Source organism: Spea bombifrons, chromosome 6 (genome assembly GCF_027358695.1).
Source record: "Spea bombifrons isolate aSpeBom1 chromosome 6, aSpeBom1.2.pri, whole genome shotgun sequence".
NCBI classification, from domain to species: domain Eukaryota; kingdom Metazoa; phylum Chordata; class Amphibia; order Anura; family Pelobatidae; genus Spea; species Spea bombifrons.
Genome location: NC_071092.1, coordinates 49584623 through 49600909, shown reverse-complemented (window position 1 = coordinate 49600909; position 16287 = coordinate 49584623). Strand labels below are relative to the sequence as shown.

The following is a 16287-nucleotide window of genomic DNA, read 5'->3' as shown; positions in this document are numbered from 1 at the left end:
CCCCGACGGAGGGCAGATAGCAAATAAACGCGACGACAAATGGATGGGAAGCAGAGCCTCAGCTACCCCCGGCCGGCAACAACTGCCATCACTCTCAACCAGAGGGGGGGGGGCACGATGGAAACGCAGCCGAAAAGTAAATATTCCACACTTGGGCAAAAATGTATCTGGGGAAACGGAGCAGCCGCCGGGCTACACGAAATCACAGAACGGGGAGATTAGGCGTAACCTGGGTTACCGTATCGAGATAGAGTGCAAGCTTTCCGTACTAGTTTGTCTTAAAACCTCCACCCCCCCCCCGGCTGATCACACGCGGCTCCGTCTGCCATGTTTATAGAAAACGACAAGGAAAATATATATTATCGCCACTTAATGTCTTTTCCCCCACGAGGGGCTCCTCAGCCGGTTAGGCCACGGTCCGGGTAACGCGTTTCGGGGGCAGAGCACGCGAGCCAAACACGCTTTCATATTAAAATCTAAAACAGTCTCCCATGGAAACAGGACGGCGACAGGGGGCAGAGTACGGCGGCCGGACCCCGGGAAGGTCATCCCACGCCGGAGCTGCCAAGAACACGTCGTGACAGTAATGGCTGCGAGATTATTCTGTCATCTGGATCCACAGCAATAATCGGCTCCAGGCGTTGATTGATAAGAAAATACAGAACATAAAGCGCTCCTGAAACAGACAGAAAGCGAGTTAGCGAGGGTCGGCCCCCCACGGACAGCGAGACCAAAAACAGAACGCCGAGCAACCAACACCGGAAAAGAATTCAAAACGTTCATCACACAGACAAAACGCTGCGCAGGAAGGGCAGGGGACATGCGGGATTCACGCGGGATTCACGCGGGATTCACAGAGCCTCCAGACCCCCTCAGCATATAATAACGATATCTGTCACTTTACTAACAACAATGTAACAAACTGCACTAAAAAAAAACTAAACCTAGTGACCCGGGGGCCGAAGTGTTAAAATCACAGAGTGCTCTAAACATAGAGATAGAAATAAAAGTCACAGCCGTGCTCATGAGGGTAACACGGAGGTGAACGGAACACAAGCGACACTAAAACCCCGACACGGGATTCGCTCCGTGACAACACCGCGGCACCAAGTCATTTCGCACAGACGTGTCTCCAGCGCACGGCCCCCGGTCCCCAGTTTACTCATTAAACTAAGACTAAGTGTGACCGACATACATTTACACAGCTGCGCGGGAGATGCAGAAGACCCAGGGGCCGGGGCCGGACGGTTCTTCCACAGATAACCAGCTAAATGTAAGCAGTCGCTAGAACTCAGGCAAAAGGGGCCAGAATCCAGCACAACAGCGGCCCCTGCGGCCTGCGATCAATAGGGGGCGATTATAACTGGGGCAAGAGAAAGATGGCCGCTGCTCTACATAAAGCGGCAGCTGTCCTTTACCCCGACCCTTCAGAGCAATCAATAACTCGGGTGTATAACCCACGGCAGGTGCTCGAGTGCTTACCCCGCTACCAGCGTTATCTGCCATCTCAAAAGCAGGTGCAAAGGGCAGTTACAGCAGGACTACGTCTAAAAACACAGGGCAGCTCGCTATAAGAGCCTATGACAAAATGACAAACGCCTCGCCGCGTGGCCCTCCAAATACTCTGACACGGTACGGGCCCCTCGGCACCACGGCCCCCGCTTCCTGACTATTCCTACGTTCCACGAGTCGTATCCGGGGAGGAAAAAACATCCGCGTTTAAGAATTCAGGAACTCGGAATCGCATTTCTTGTGTAAATTGATTTTTTTTTCTCCCTTTAGCTTCTCCGGTAATTGAACAAAATTTATACAACCGCGGTGGGATTCTGCTTACCGGAGCACGACCCCCAAAACCCCCGGACCTCGCGAGCCTCTCCGTAAAGCGGCGTCTTCGGTCTCAGCCGGTAACGCGGACGCTCCGCGAAGACGCCTTTAATATTCGATTTATTCCGGTGAAAGGAACCCCCCCCCCCGGCCCCCCAAACAGATAAAATGATGGAAGCCGGAGATTTCACTTTTCCTTGCAATTCTAGAAAGCACGTTTTTTTACTGAACCCTTTACATTTAACCCTTTAGTTAGCAACAGGGAGCCGAGAACCGAGGCGGCCGCCGCGTTTATAGGGAGAGAGAGAGAAGCGGAGAGTTTCTGAGGGAAGGAAAGCGGGTCGCGCGGACAAAGAGACATTGTGAGGACGCCGAGCGGCTCCTTCGGTTACCGCGGCCTCCGCCAGGCTTTCCAAACGGCGAAAAGGTCTGCTGGAAGAAGTCGGCTCTTTGTCTGGAAGCGGCCATTATTCCCGTTTTCCTGCAATTATTCAAGCAGTTCGGGCATCAAAAAAAAAACCACAGAAACCCCGAACGATCCGCGTCCCAGCAGATAAAAGAAAGAAAACGATAGATCGTCCGACGCGACGCAAACGCATTTATTCCGGGGATTTTAGCGCAGAAAGCAGAAGTTTACGTGAAATAATATAGAATGGTGGATCGGTGAAAACGCGTGGAACCTGCCACGGAAAATATACTAAATATATAAAAGTTTTTATATACGAAACAAAATAAACGAGCGTCTGAGCATTTATTTCTAAAATCAGTAATTACTCGCCAGAAAGGGTCAAAGCCACAGCGCAAAAAATCACTAATCTTAAAGAAAATCCAAATAATAAAAATTTAAATAAAGTCCCGCAAAAGCACAAAAAACACCAAAATCTAAAATGGAGCCTTTACTACGGAAATAAAACAAAAAACTAGAATACGGAGCAGCCGTCAAACAAGGGACCCGGTTAACCCCTACATCATCTTAATATGGCGGGTTAACCTTTTAAGTTCCTGGAGGCCTGAAGGGGTTAAACGCAGAGTAACGCACTTTACAGGGACGGCCGCGGAGCCCGATTATCACTTTACTGGTCGGACCCAAACGACGTAAACCCCGGGACTGCTGATCCTCGAGTGGGAAACACCTAGAAACCGCGGCGTTAATGTCTGCGATAATTGGGCAAATTACGGCAATAAACGGCCTTTGAACGAAGTGAGTTTTTCGCCCCGGAACGAGTTCCTGCAGCATTCACGTCCGTCGGGTCTCCGCTTTGATGTCAGAACATTAATAAAACTACAGAAGCCGCCAAGCCCTTTAATAGCTTCTTATTTTATTGGGAACTCGAGTCAGAACCTGATTCACCCCCTGATCCGGGCGCCGGGGACCCTCAGGCCTGCGAGCGGCAGCCGGCTGGCACACAGAGGGTTAAGCCGAGCTGTACCGAGCACCTAATTCTACCCCCAACCGCTTGACATTAAAACAGTCTGTTAGCAAAGAACTTCATTAACCAAACCGTCCAAAAATCTGGAAACATCACGAGTGCAGCCTTTAACCCCGCGCAGCCCGAAGACAAACGATGTTAAAACGCCGCAATTACATGTCACTTCGCCCAAAGTGCTTTTTTATTAAATAAAAAAAAAATCAAGGGATTCTTGTAAACTCCGGGCATTTCCAAGAAACAAACTATCAATTTCACGTTAAAATTGCGCTATCCGTCCATAAATTCATTTGGACGTCTGAGCCGAGGAAAAGTTTAATACCTTTCAGATTCTCAGCTTACACTCAGAAAAGGGACGGCGCGTTAGACAGACTATAGATCCGCGAGCCGGAAATATCGCTTTTGGCAAACGGATTCCCGTAAAGCGCCGATCCGGCCGAAGAACCAAACCAGGCCCTCCGAATCCCCCACTTATTTCTCCGGCCCGGCCCAATCCGCCCATCGATTTTTAATACATTGTAATGAAATCCAAAAAGCTGCGGCCAGCCTCCCGGAAAATTCCATTTGTGAGGATTTTTGGGGAAAAGGGGCTTTTTTTGTTTTTGGAACCCAACAAGCGGTTAAAGTCGCCACGATGGGTTTTTTTAACACCGAGGTTCGCCGTACGAGGGAGTCGAATAGGATAGCGATGCCTGCGCGTCCGGGGCTTGCAGTAAATGTCAGGCCGGGCTCTGGAATAATTACACCGGGCTGTCAGAAGCGGTGGCAGGCGATACCAAGCGTGTGATCGAGCGGACATGTTTCAGTAACGCACGCAGCATGCAAGTGGTTAATAGTTTCTTTCAAAGGTTATGACAAGAACAAGGTGCGGGGAGGGGGCAAGCGCTCTACCGATTTTCCATCTCTTTAACCCTTGGCGTCCCTGAAAGCGCGCTCCCTAGCGCTCGCAGGGTTAAGGAGCGAGGCACCTTTCCCAATTTGAATGTTGGGACAAAAAGAGGACGGAGGCCAAACTCAAAGGGGAATCTCACGGCGGAGGACCCTCGCCGATCAGCCGGAGCCCAGGAAAGGTCACTTTTCGCGAGCGCTTCCCACTGCACAAAGCAGATTAACCATTTTCAAGAGCCCTATCCAAAAAAACAAATGCCCCCTCGGTCAGCCCGCCCCAGCTCTGTCCCAGCTGCCCCCCTGCCCTCTGGGCCTCCGCTCGCAGGGAACGGGAGGCAGGATAAAGTTTTCTCAGTTGAGTCTGAAGCGGGGAGGCTTTGATATGGTAATGGACCCTCCAACCCTAAAGAAATTCACACTTGCATTAATTCAAACAATTTGTGCAGAATGATGTGAAATGGCATCTCGCTTCTACGAGCAGCAACAGAGAGGGGGGAGAGGCGCTGAAAGGAGAGCAAACAACAGGGCATTTGTTGTGCAGCGAGCTGGCTTTGTGCGCCGGGATATTTATGTGCAAATAAAAGAGCCGCACACCTGAACAGAGAGCCGGGGCTGGCAACGTGTGACAAATTCACAGCTTTCCTGCTACACAACGCACATTAACGACCGTGAGAGCGACCGTGAGAGCGAGCGCCGCACCTCCGGGGTGCCTCAGCCCGGCTGCAGCTGTCCAAAGCCTTCCATATGTCGGTGACTGTGCACAGAGCAGCGAGGCACTCGGCAGCGCTCACCCGGCAGCGCTCACCCGGCAGCGCTCACCCGGCAGCGCTCACCCGGCAGCGCTCGCATCAGACCCTCATAGAGGGGCACCATACGGGCTGCCTGGCAGGGGATGCGGCTGCGCATGTTAAGATGCATTTCCCTGGCAGCAGCTCAGTCCCTTCTCCCCTTACCTTCTCGGCTTTCAGCGAGCTCTCGGGTAACAGCCCAGGGCAGAAAATTCCCAACAACATCCAAGCAGGTTTGCCCAAGGCTCCCGGCCGGACGAGGACTCATTACAGCGGGCAGCATCCGGACCCCACGTCAAAGTTTGGAGCCGGGGTCTGCGAGCCGCGTCTGGCTGCCTGGCAGATCAGAACAAAGGATCTGCACCTAATTGTTGCCATTCGTGCTGCTGCTGGAGCCGGAGAACATCTGGCTGCGTTTTCATGTAACCTCTCTGCTTGTCCCCAGACACAGCAGCTCTCCGGTCACCCTCCCCCAGCCTCACAATCCCAGCCTCACAACCCCAGCCTCACAATCCCAGCCTCACAACCCCAGCCTCACAACCCCAGCCTCACAACCCCAGCCTCACAACCCCAGCCTCACAATCCACCCCAATCTATGGCTTTTGCTCCAAGGATTTACCCCATCCAGGAGCAGACAGCATGCCCAGCGCTTCACAGAGAAAGAGGGGCACTTAATAGATTAGTATGGAGTACATACACTGGGACAGGGGGTAATTACACAGCCTCCCGGCTTACAGGGAAAGGGGGTAACTATACAGCGTCGTGGGTTACAGGAAAGGGGTAAATATACAGCCTCCTGGCTTACAGGGGAAAAAGGGGGTAACTATACAGCGTTGTGGCTTACAGGGAAAGGGGGTAAATATACAGCCTCCTGGGTTACAGGGAAAGAGGTAAATATACAGCCTCCGGGCTTACAGGGGAAAAGGGGGTAAATATACAGCCTCCTGGCTTACAGGAAAAAAGGGGGTAAATATACAACCTCCTGGGTTACAGGGAAAAAGGGGGTAAATATACAGCCTCCTGGCTTACAGGAAAAAAGGGGGTAAATATACAGCCTCCTGGGTTACAGGGAAAAAGGGGGTAAATATACAGCCTCCTGGGTTACAGAGAAAAAGGGGGTAAATATACAGCCTCCTGGGTTACAGGGAAAAAGGGGGTAAATATACAGCCTCCTGGGTTACAGGGAAAAAGGGGGTAAATATACAGCCTCCTGGGTTACAGGGAAAAAGGGGGTAAATATACAGCCTCCTGGGTTACAGGGGAAAAGGGGGTAAATATACAGCCTCCTGGGTTACAGGGAAAAGGGGGTAAATATACAGCCTCCTGGGTTACAGGGAAAAAGGGGTAAATATACAGCCTCCTGGGTTACAGGGAAAAAGGGGGTAAATATACAGCCTCCTGGGTTACAGGGAAAAAGGGGTAAATATACAGCCTCCTGGGTTACAGGGAAAAGGGGGTAAATATACAGCCTCCTGGGTTACAGGGAAAAAGGGGTAAATATACAGCCTCCTGGGTTACAGGGAAAAAGGGGGTAAATATACAGCCTCCTGGGTTACAGGGGAAAAGGGGGTAACTATACAGCCTCCTGGGATACAGGGAAAAGGGGTAAATATACAGCCTCCTGGGTTACAGGGAAAAGGGGGTAAATATACAGCCTCCTGGGTTACAGGGGAAAAGGGGGTAAATATACAGCCTCCTGGGTTACAGGGAAAAGGGGGTAAATATACAGCCTCCTGGGTTACAGGGAAAAAGGGGGTAAATATACAGCCTCCTGGGTTACAGGGAAAAGGGGGTAAATATACAGCCTCCTGGGTTACAGGGGAAAAGGGGTAAATATACAGCCTCCCCGATTCGGGTACACAGATCCCTGGTATGAGACGCCTACAGAGACGGGCAGCCCAGATTGTGCCTCTGAATAGATGCCGGATCTGATGTGGGGGTCACAGTGTTGGGGTCCGCTGCTCCAGCCTGCCTGCACCCAGGGGCATATAGAGGGTACGCGCTGGTTATGTCGCCCCTCATTGATGAGACCCCCCGTGGGTCACACTCTGCAGAGCCGGCAGCAGGTGGCGTGCAGCCCAGGAAACTCGTGCCTTAGCGCAGCACGGGGACAGCAGGGACACGAGCTCATTACAGCGGCTGGAGCCCTGAGCACCGAACGAGAACTACCCGGGATGCGGGGAGCGCCCTGGGGGCCACACACACACGCAGTAGGGGATCGGTCTTACCTGTGGCTGGATCCGTGGGAGAGAAGGTTTAAACAGTGTCCTCCAGGGGTGACAAAGGATAAGAGAAATGAGGAGAGATCCGAAGCTCCGGCAGCCTGTGGCCCCTTAAATCCTGTATCGCGGGTTCCGGTAGTCTGTGGCTCCTGAGATCCTGTAGCAGGGGCTCGGGCAGCCTGTTGCCCCGGGAATCCGAGCACCAGGTCCGGGGAAGAGCTGGGCTGGAGGCGGATTACTCTGATCTTATCTACGGCATCAAGTCAACATTTTCCAACCCTTTCCCGGAGGCTTTCGGAAGGAGAACAGAAGAGAGCAGACCCCAGGGTGGGAGGGGGCAGGCTCCCGGGACACAGAAACCAGAAATCCGGGGAAAAATATCCAAAACCGCGAGGGAGCGCGTCCACAATCCCGAGGAGTAAGTTCTAGATGCACGGTACAAATCCCTAAGCGAGAAACCAGCTCCGGGTGCGGGGTCCAGTTCTTGGGGAGAGGCTCCGGGAGCAATGCGCAGGGTCCACTACTGGGGTCCAAGCTTCAGGCTCCGGGGATCCAGTGCTTGCAGCGAGGGCTCCGTCAGTGTTCCCGGGTGTCCGCGTCGCTCCCTCCCGCTGCCATTCCGGCCTGTAGCGCTCTCACTGTCACAGCTCCCGACACCGAACGGACACTGAGACTCCGCCAGCTCCGCCCACCCAGGCTCACAGCCAATCCCGGCACGGAGCCTGCGGACTGGAGCTGCGCCCCCTGCGCCGCACTCCCTGCGCCGCACTCCCTGCGCCGCACTCCCTGCGCCGCACTCCCTGCGCCGCACTCCCTGCGCCGCGCGCGCCAGCTACACCGAAACAACACTCGCAGCAACACCTAAGCTACACGCAGGAATAGTCTTCTCTGTCGGCACTGCTATACGCAGATCACACTCAAAGCTTCACCCAGACTGCACTCACAGCTACACTCAGACAGAACTCACACTTACATTGACCTGGTTGGGGGAGGGGGGTTAGTAAAGCTTACTGTAAACTACAAAGTAATTTCCAAACTGATGATTAGCCCCATACAGAGAACTGCCCCATAAACGCGTGGTAAATCTACCTACCTGTCCTGTCCCATCTGCGGAGTGAGATCCTCTTCCACGTGCGGACTGTCTGTCAGTGATACCCCATGTGTCACTAATACCCCCTGTGTGTCAATAATACCCCATATTCCTGTCAGTAATACCCCTGTGTGTCAGTAATACCCTTGTGTGTCAATAATACCCCATATTCCTGTCAGTAATACCCCTGTGTGTCAGTAATACCCAATATTCCTATCAGTAACACCCCCGTGTGTCAATAATACCCCATATTCCTGTCAGTAATACCCCTGTGTGTCAGTAATACCCTATATTTCTGTCAGTATTACACTGTGTGTCAGCAATACCCCCTCTGCTCAGTAATACCCCCCGTGTCAGTAATACCCAATATTCCTGTCAGTAATACCCCCGTGTCTCAGTAATACCCCATTTTTCTGTCAGTAATACCCCCCGTGTGTCAGTAATACCCTATATTTCTGTCAGTATTACACTGTGTGTCAGTAATACCCCCATATTATTGTCGGTAATACCCCTGTGTGTCAGTAATACCCCATATTTCTGCCAGTATTACACTCTGTCAGTAATACCCCATATTTCTGTCAGTAATACCCCTGTGCCTGCTTTGCCTCCACACAGGCCCCTCACAATTCAGACTCCGCCCCTGCACGTGATGCCCTCAGACCCCGCCCATCCCCCTATGCCAGTGGCGGGCTGATACTGCTCTGCCTGGCTGTGGCCTGGTTACCCTAATTACCTCAGTAACCTGTAAAATGCCCCTTTTGGTCGGGGCCCGTAGTCTGAGGCTTCACCCCTATTACCCCAGTCCTCTGCACCCCGCTGTGAATGGCCTCAGTCAGGGGGCAGAACCCCCACAGACAGCTTGGTGTGGTTCTTGGATGCACAGTGACTGGGTATAAGTGGAGTGCTTTGGGGCCCCTGAGATGGTGGCCCCCGGCCATCTGTTTATTGGGGATTATGGCTGTAATCCATTCCTTCCCACATTTGGCAGAAACACTTGCTGCTGTTGTGGTTGTGCAGGCGGGCCTAGGCTGAGAGTCAGCTCTTGGGTCATTGTTATTTCCTGCATGTGTTGGGGGGTGCATTCCTTTGGGGTCACTGAATGCTGTTGGGGGGGGAGGGGAATGGACACACGTTTCACATATTCCCAAGAGTTTACAATCTAAATGAGTAAATCCAGTTGCAGGCCCAGCAGGAAATTAGTGGATCTGAAAGGGGGCTGTGGAACAGCCTCCCGGCAGAAATGGTAGGGGGTAATACAGTGAGGGCCACCCTTTCAGATTAGGGGAAAGAAGATGCTGCGTTCAGTGAGGGTGGTTAAGTTGTGGAGTCCGCGGGAAAATGGTGTAAATATACAAGGAATTGGTATCGCTTTGTTACTGGTGGCTGGAGGACCCTCCTTTGAGATACTCGGAGACCACCGATCGTGGCCTGTGTGCCCCGCCATTCTTACGCCAAGCGAGCAGGTAACATTTTCCTTTTGGTTCTAGAATAAGTCCTGATTTTGTATTTTTCCCCATTTAATGCAGATTTTTTTCTGGTAATAAATGCTTGTTTTAGGTTTTCTCCTGGCGAGGTTTTGGTACTTTTTTTTTTGTTTAAGTAAAATATAATCAGTAATTGATGAAATTGTTATTTTGGCCAATTAGAAACTGTTAAAATATATTTAATTTTGAGAAAACCCCATAATTGTGGGATAAAAATAAGTATTTTAATGATATTCATTATCATATTATTAACCCCTCGTGTAATTAGAATTACCGGGTCGGGGCAGATAAATCCCTGACATGAGATCAATGAGGATCCTACCTCATGGGGTGTGATCTGAGGGACACTTGGGGTGAGTGCACACTCCACTTCCTGCTCCCCTTGAGGCACCATGCCAAGCTGCTTGCCTTCTTACAGAGCTCAGATTTGACCCCCCAGCCTGTAGGGGGGGTATTTCAGCCGGTACGATGCTACTGCCGGGTCCCCAGGGGCCCCCGGAGGCAGCATGCTGATACCAGAGGATGATTTCAGATCCCCCGATAGCCGTGTGGATTCAGAGTGATTTATTGGATCAGGATTTCTGTACGCAGGGGCTTGTAATCTCTCCGTCCTGCTCCCCTCCACCTTTTGGCGAGGAGACGACGTCCACCAATCGTATTTGGGAAGCTTTATAAACCGGAATGTTCTTCTTACGCAGAATCTACACCGTAATCAATGTTTAAAGGGCCTTTAAATGTCAGTGGCGTGTCCCAGGGATACAGCGAGGATAAAAGTGCCCCGGTGGCTTCGCTCGTTGTCTCGGGGCAGCCCCTCGGAGGGGCATCCTCCTCTCCCACGTCCTGTTCGGCGCGGAGAGACCTCACCTGATCCAGACTCCGGATGTAGAAGCCACTCGCGTGTTTAAACACAGAAAGGCACGTTCCGCCTTCTAGAACTGGAGCCCCGAGTGCCGGGTTCTGTGACTCCGCGCTCTTCACGCTGTGTGTTTTAACCTCGTGACGCTGCGGGGAGCAGGCGGATGTTTCAGTTCAGAATCGTTTTCACCTCCGTGGCACTGAATGGGGCAAGTTTGGGGCTTTTTATCTTTTTTCCCCTCTATACTATATATCGTGTCTATTTCCTGATATGTCTCAGCCTCTGTGTAGAGTTAACTCCTGCGCCCTCCGCCTCCGTGTGAATAACCTCAGATGTTACCAGAGAAGCGTATCTCCTTCCCTTGCAGATATATCTGTCCTTAAAGAGCATTCAGCACTTGGAGGCAACGGGTGTCTGTCCCACCATCGCAACACCTGGAGAAATCTTTACCTTTTGTATAAGAATGTTTTACTTTACTGAGAGGGTGGTACATAACAGCCTCCCGGCAGAGGTGGTAGAGGGTAATACAGTGAAGGTATTAAACATGCATGGGATAGACATAAGGCTCCTGAATCTAAGACGAGACCAACGACTGATTAAGGTTTGAGTCTTTACAGCAGGAGAAACGGGCGACTAGACGGGGGCCGGATGGGGCCGATCTGCTGGCGGGTTCTGGAACTGTTTTTTTTAGAAGGTGAAAGTAAAATGGCAAAAGTAGAGCGAGTTTTCTGCCCCATTCCCCTCATCTCCGTGTTATACGTTGAGCTCGTTCTGCCGGCTGGAGCAGGAATGCGGGTTATCAGAGCCAAGACTCTCGGCCCGTAATCACCGCTAAAGACACAGAGAACGGGCCAACAAGAGCCCTGCGCATGAGCAACTACTGGAAACTACCCCAGCCAGCAACTAGTAATTAAACGATCAGCTATTCCCGGCTTATTAACCACGCAGATAACCCACTGATTATCATCAGGGGCCTGATTTATTTTAAGATAATGAGCTGAATATTAAAAGTGTGTTTTAATTTCATTTTGCTTTGAGAATAATTGTAAGTGAACGTTTCTCACATTATATTTTATGATTTGTTTTTCATTTTCCTGATTGGCCGACTCACAAAATGCTAATTACCGTAAATGGCCAAAATGAGAGCATTTAATAGAAATCAATTTTTTTTTTTTTAATACTGTCCCCTCCTTTCCTCCCGAGGAGGCTGCACTGGGCAGGAAATGGTTAATGGCAGCTAATGTTTTTTACTTATGTTGTCACTATTGCCCCGGGGACTCTTTCCCCACCTGTCAGGCCCTTCGCCCCGCGGCCGGGACCTCCTTTTAATTTATAATTGAACCGGAAGACCCTCCGACGAGCGTTTCCTCGGACGTCATGTCGGCTTTTAGGCCAAAGATTGACATTCGCTGTTCAAAGGAACCCAGCAAAGCTGACACTCAGTATGGCTTTATTTCTACACGAGATAGTCGGAGACCGCCGGTCTTACCCCGCGTGGCCAGCCATTGGTCCGCGGCGCACACATGTTACCAGCCGCGTGGGAAAATAAGCCAATATAATGAAGGCGTGTGAATGATACTCTGTATCACTGGACGTCCTCGCTCAGCTCACCTGTCACTCAAAGCGTGGACTTTATTAATATTGTGGAAATGTGAAACCTACGACGGGAAAACATAAGGGGCTTTTTTTGAATTTACGCTCATGTTTAATAGCCAATTCCTGGTATATTTTTGTCCGTTTGGAAGAACATCGGGGTAATTGTTACATTTTCAGCTGTAATTGTAAAGCAGCAGCAGGATTCTGTGATGTGGGGCAGCCGAGTGCAGGCGGCCTTGGTGCATTCATCCATTCTCTGGCCTATTGTGCTCCGGAGAAGGGTACATTCCTGAAGATGGCGGGGGAAGGGCGCAGGCCGGCAAAATACAGATATCTTTGTTAAAAAATTGGAGTTTGTAACATGACCCGGAAAACTAAAACAAAATATTTTTCCTGGGGTGCCCGGCGTAGCCGAGCGCCGAACAAAATCAAAGTAATGAGAATAAGTAGCGTTTTTTCTTTTTTCCGGTACAACAAAAAAAACAAATTGCGTCCTGTTTCCTCGCGCATCTGTCTCCCCGCAGACATTTCTTTTCCTTATAAATAAAAATAATGAAGAATTAGTTCTACACATCAATTACTCCGCCGAGAAGGGAGAAGTCGGAGTAGCTTATTACCATTATCTAAAGAAAAAGAAGAAATTCTCCCAGTAAATGAAGGGCTCTGTATTCAGAAAACCGACCGCGGCAGAAAGAACCACATCAAAAAGCAGCCGTCTCTATAACTCGCCCCACGTCAACAGGGGCGGGAAGGCACCTGAAACCCCGAGACGCTGCGTGAGACGGGGCATAAACGGAATTCATGGGACGGCCGGAATCTCGTAGCAAACGGAATGTTCTAAACAGCGTATTCTGCAACGAGAAATAAATAGCGGCACAAGCGCTGCGTTTCACACTCATCCAAGGGGATCGCCAACGTTTTGCGACAATGTTTCAAAGTCCGGCAGGATTTATAATCCCATTCCGGATCCTTCTCGGTGATCTCAGTGAAAATATCTCGCGCCTCGCGTTTTTCACACCATATTCTCTAATTGTTTTTCCAAATAAATGCCGCGCGCCGCGAGGAAACTCCGATTTCCATTCGCTTTACGTTAAATCAACATATAAGCACTCGGAGTGATTTCATTCAAAGAAAACAGAAGGAACGCATTAAGTCTGCGGTTACAGAGACTGACGGGATCCGAACGCTTCGTAGCGACAGGGAGAGACGGGGTTTTCATCTCTACAAACTCATGCTTTTCATTTAAGTGAAGAAAGTGGTCGGGGGGGGGTTTGTATTCAACAAAACTGCTTTATTTCTAATCGCGGGAACAAAATTGACAATAAAATTTTTTTTTCCATTATTTCCTAAAATGCTATGCCACAAAAAGAAACATCTTAATAAATAAAGGAGATCCTAGCGCTGTGACTGAGACACGTTCAACCTTCTAAGGACCGTTAATTTAATCCAAGTTTCCAGACTTTCAGGCTGTTTGAATTTTGTCTCGTCGCGATCACTTCGTAAATCAGATTAGAGTCCGGTGACTAGCGCCGTGTGCTTTTACTTGTCACCTGTGGCCCCCGGCCGCCTCTCTTATCACTTTTACTTGTTCTTCCTTATGTTTGCAGTTATCGCTCCTGTAACGTCGCAGAAACGCAATGACGTGATTTTTTTATTTATGGGTGTAACAGCGCTGCAGAATATGTTGGCGCTATATAAATCACTAAATAACTGAATAAGATGAAGTCAGCGGGAGCAGCACCTGATGTAGAAGATCGTGTCCTATTTTTGATATTTTTGGGCAAGAAACCCCGAGGATTGTAACCGGAATAAAACTGCATTTCTTTCCAAAACTCACCGAAGCGACAGTAACCCCGGGTTACGCAGGTTTTTCAGTCCACCGGACTTCTTTGTTGTAAATCTGGTGCTTTCTACGCCCAGGCAGACTGTGACAGATGGAGCAGGTTCTGGTTTGACTCTAGAAGCATCCGCCGCGCCCCAACCGGTTATTAAATGGCCGTATTTATAAAAGACAAAACGAGTCGTTATATCTAACAAGCAAGGTGCAGGTATGATGGTGACCCGCGTCCGCAGAGCATTTCACCGACACCATTAACATGCTGCGCGCGGACCATCAAATATTAACGGGCTCCGAGTCAATACTGAGCGGCCTCTTCCTCGACCCCGTGACCCGGAGTTAAAGCGTTCTCACTAACCCTTAGGTAATGATGGAAACTCTTCCCAATCAGAATGGAAACCAGGCGAATGAATGAATAAGGAATGATGCTGTGGAGGAGGCTCGCGGCCATAAATCACACGCCGATCATTTTTAACCTGAGAATCCTGTTGCTTTTCCCCAACCCGCTTCACCTCTTCTACTCATTACGTTAGAACGCCGTCTTCGGCGAGATCTTCGATCCACGTGTCCGGTTATCGCGCGTCCGCGTGCCGGAGATTTCTCCATAATGTTTGGAACGGGTTGTTTTTATTAATTTTTTTGTTCAGATTCGATTTTTTTCTCTTTCTCCGACGTTTATATTTTCCGCACATCTCATCAGGACATTAATTTGTTTGCGTGTAAAAAGCTCCCTTTCCTCGGGCGATGGGATATAAAGACAGATAGTAAATTAGAGCGCGGCTTCCTCCATGAAATAGATTCAGTGATGCGCATGTTCAATGTTCGCTGTATTTCACCTACTATTCCCCGGAGACGTGGGAAAAGTCGCGTAGAAATAATTATACAGAATGCGCGGGGCGTGAAACACGGAGCGCGTCGACATTAAAGAAGAATTGCTCTAAAAATTTATTCTTTTCCCCGGGTTTCAGGCGGCTTATTTTCTGCGTCTCGTGTAAATGATCGCTCTGCACGCAGATCTTTTAATAGTAAAGTTACGAGGCAGCTTTCTATTGGCTCGTTTTTGGGGAGTCCGCTAATCAGGAGGTTGGGGTGCCGTCTAGAGGAGCCGGGAGGGGGGATTTTCACGGTTTGGGCCCTTGCTGAAATCGTTTGGCCTCGGGATTAAAGAGACAGAGAGTACAGAGTTCCATGTCTTCAACCTGGGGTCAGTTTATTAAATCCGGTGTATGATCTGAGCTGCGTGTCTGGTTAGTGCATGCGCAGTTCGTGACTCCCGGTGCTTTGAACTGAAGGCTGCTGGAAGCCGAGTCATTCCTACATTCATGAATTACTTTAACCAATGGGAGAGCAGGAAAAGAATCACATGATGTCAGGGTGCTTATTGTAACATTGTAGCTCCGGTGTATCTCTCGCTGCACTGCGCAGGTTCTCTGGCGATGAGGGTCAGTCTGTAGGAGCGACTCCGAGGACTCATGAGGGTCTGTCCCTGTATCATTTCTGAGTATACGCGCAGGTTTGATTGAAAGTCAGCCCCGGACATCACAATGCGAGTGCCGGGCAGATCTCCTGTGGATCAAAACGGCCCTCAACGCGTCCAGGTAAGCAGGAGCTGCGCTCAACCCAGAAGATCTACAGGAACCAGACATGAAGCCGAGCTCTATCAGCACCGCGTCACTTCTTGGCCAAGGATTCTGCGTACGCTGGGTGGACAGACCCCCCCGCTATCGGCCGCCATAACCCTACAGAATCTCAGCTAGAAGCCATCTTTAAATTCTCTTACAGGACCCAGAGCTGTTCTGCCCCGACGAGCTGCCTCTGTATCGTACATTCTGGGGTAAATCGAGGAATCGCTCAGGTCTGTCCCAGTCATCTGGACACCCGCTAGGACAGTTGACCTCTAAGACATACATTCAGGACTGTTGGCAGCTATGTAGGTTATTTGAGATCATCTGATCCTGAATTACCTGAAATAAAATTAACGAATTCTACGCCTGGTCCCCGGAATCCGTCCTCCCGGGATATCCCCGAAAACCCCATCAATGCGGCTTGTATCGGCTGCGTGAGTGGGTGACCCGGTGTTTGATAAAATCCAGAGGTCGCCCTGAAACACCCCAACGGAAAACACGCAAACAAGGGGTAAAAATCTGACCAATTTCCACCCAAACTGGAAATCTTCATTTCGGTTTTGAAATATAGGATTCTCTGCGGCCGGAGCTCTCAGGGATGGAGCCGGCAAAGTTTCATTTATTTTAAACGCTAACGTTCCATTGAAATC

The 16287-nt window shown here is 50.2% G+C and overlaps 1 protein-coding gene across 9 annotated transcripts in view; it reads right to left on the bottom strand.

Annotated features, from left to right (window-relative positions):
- Positions 1-5351, bottom strand: part of ADGRL2 (adhesion G protein-coupled receptor L2) — a 59176-nt gene extending 53825 nt beyond the window's left edge. For 2 of the 9 annotated variants that reach the window (XM_053469230.1, XM_053469231.1), the window contains exon 1: positions 5093-5343. The gene's annotated coding sequence lies outside the window, so the exon portion shown is untranslated. Of the gene's footprint in view, positions 1-5092 lie in introns of all 9 variants that reach the window. The other 7 variants (XM_053469232.1, XM_053469233.1, XM_053469236.1 and 4 more) reach the window with 6 other exon arrangements.
- Positions 5352-16287: the final 10936 nt, after the last annotated feature.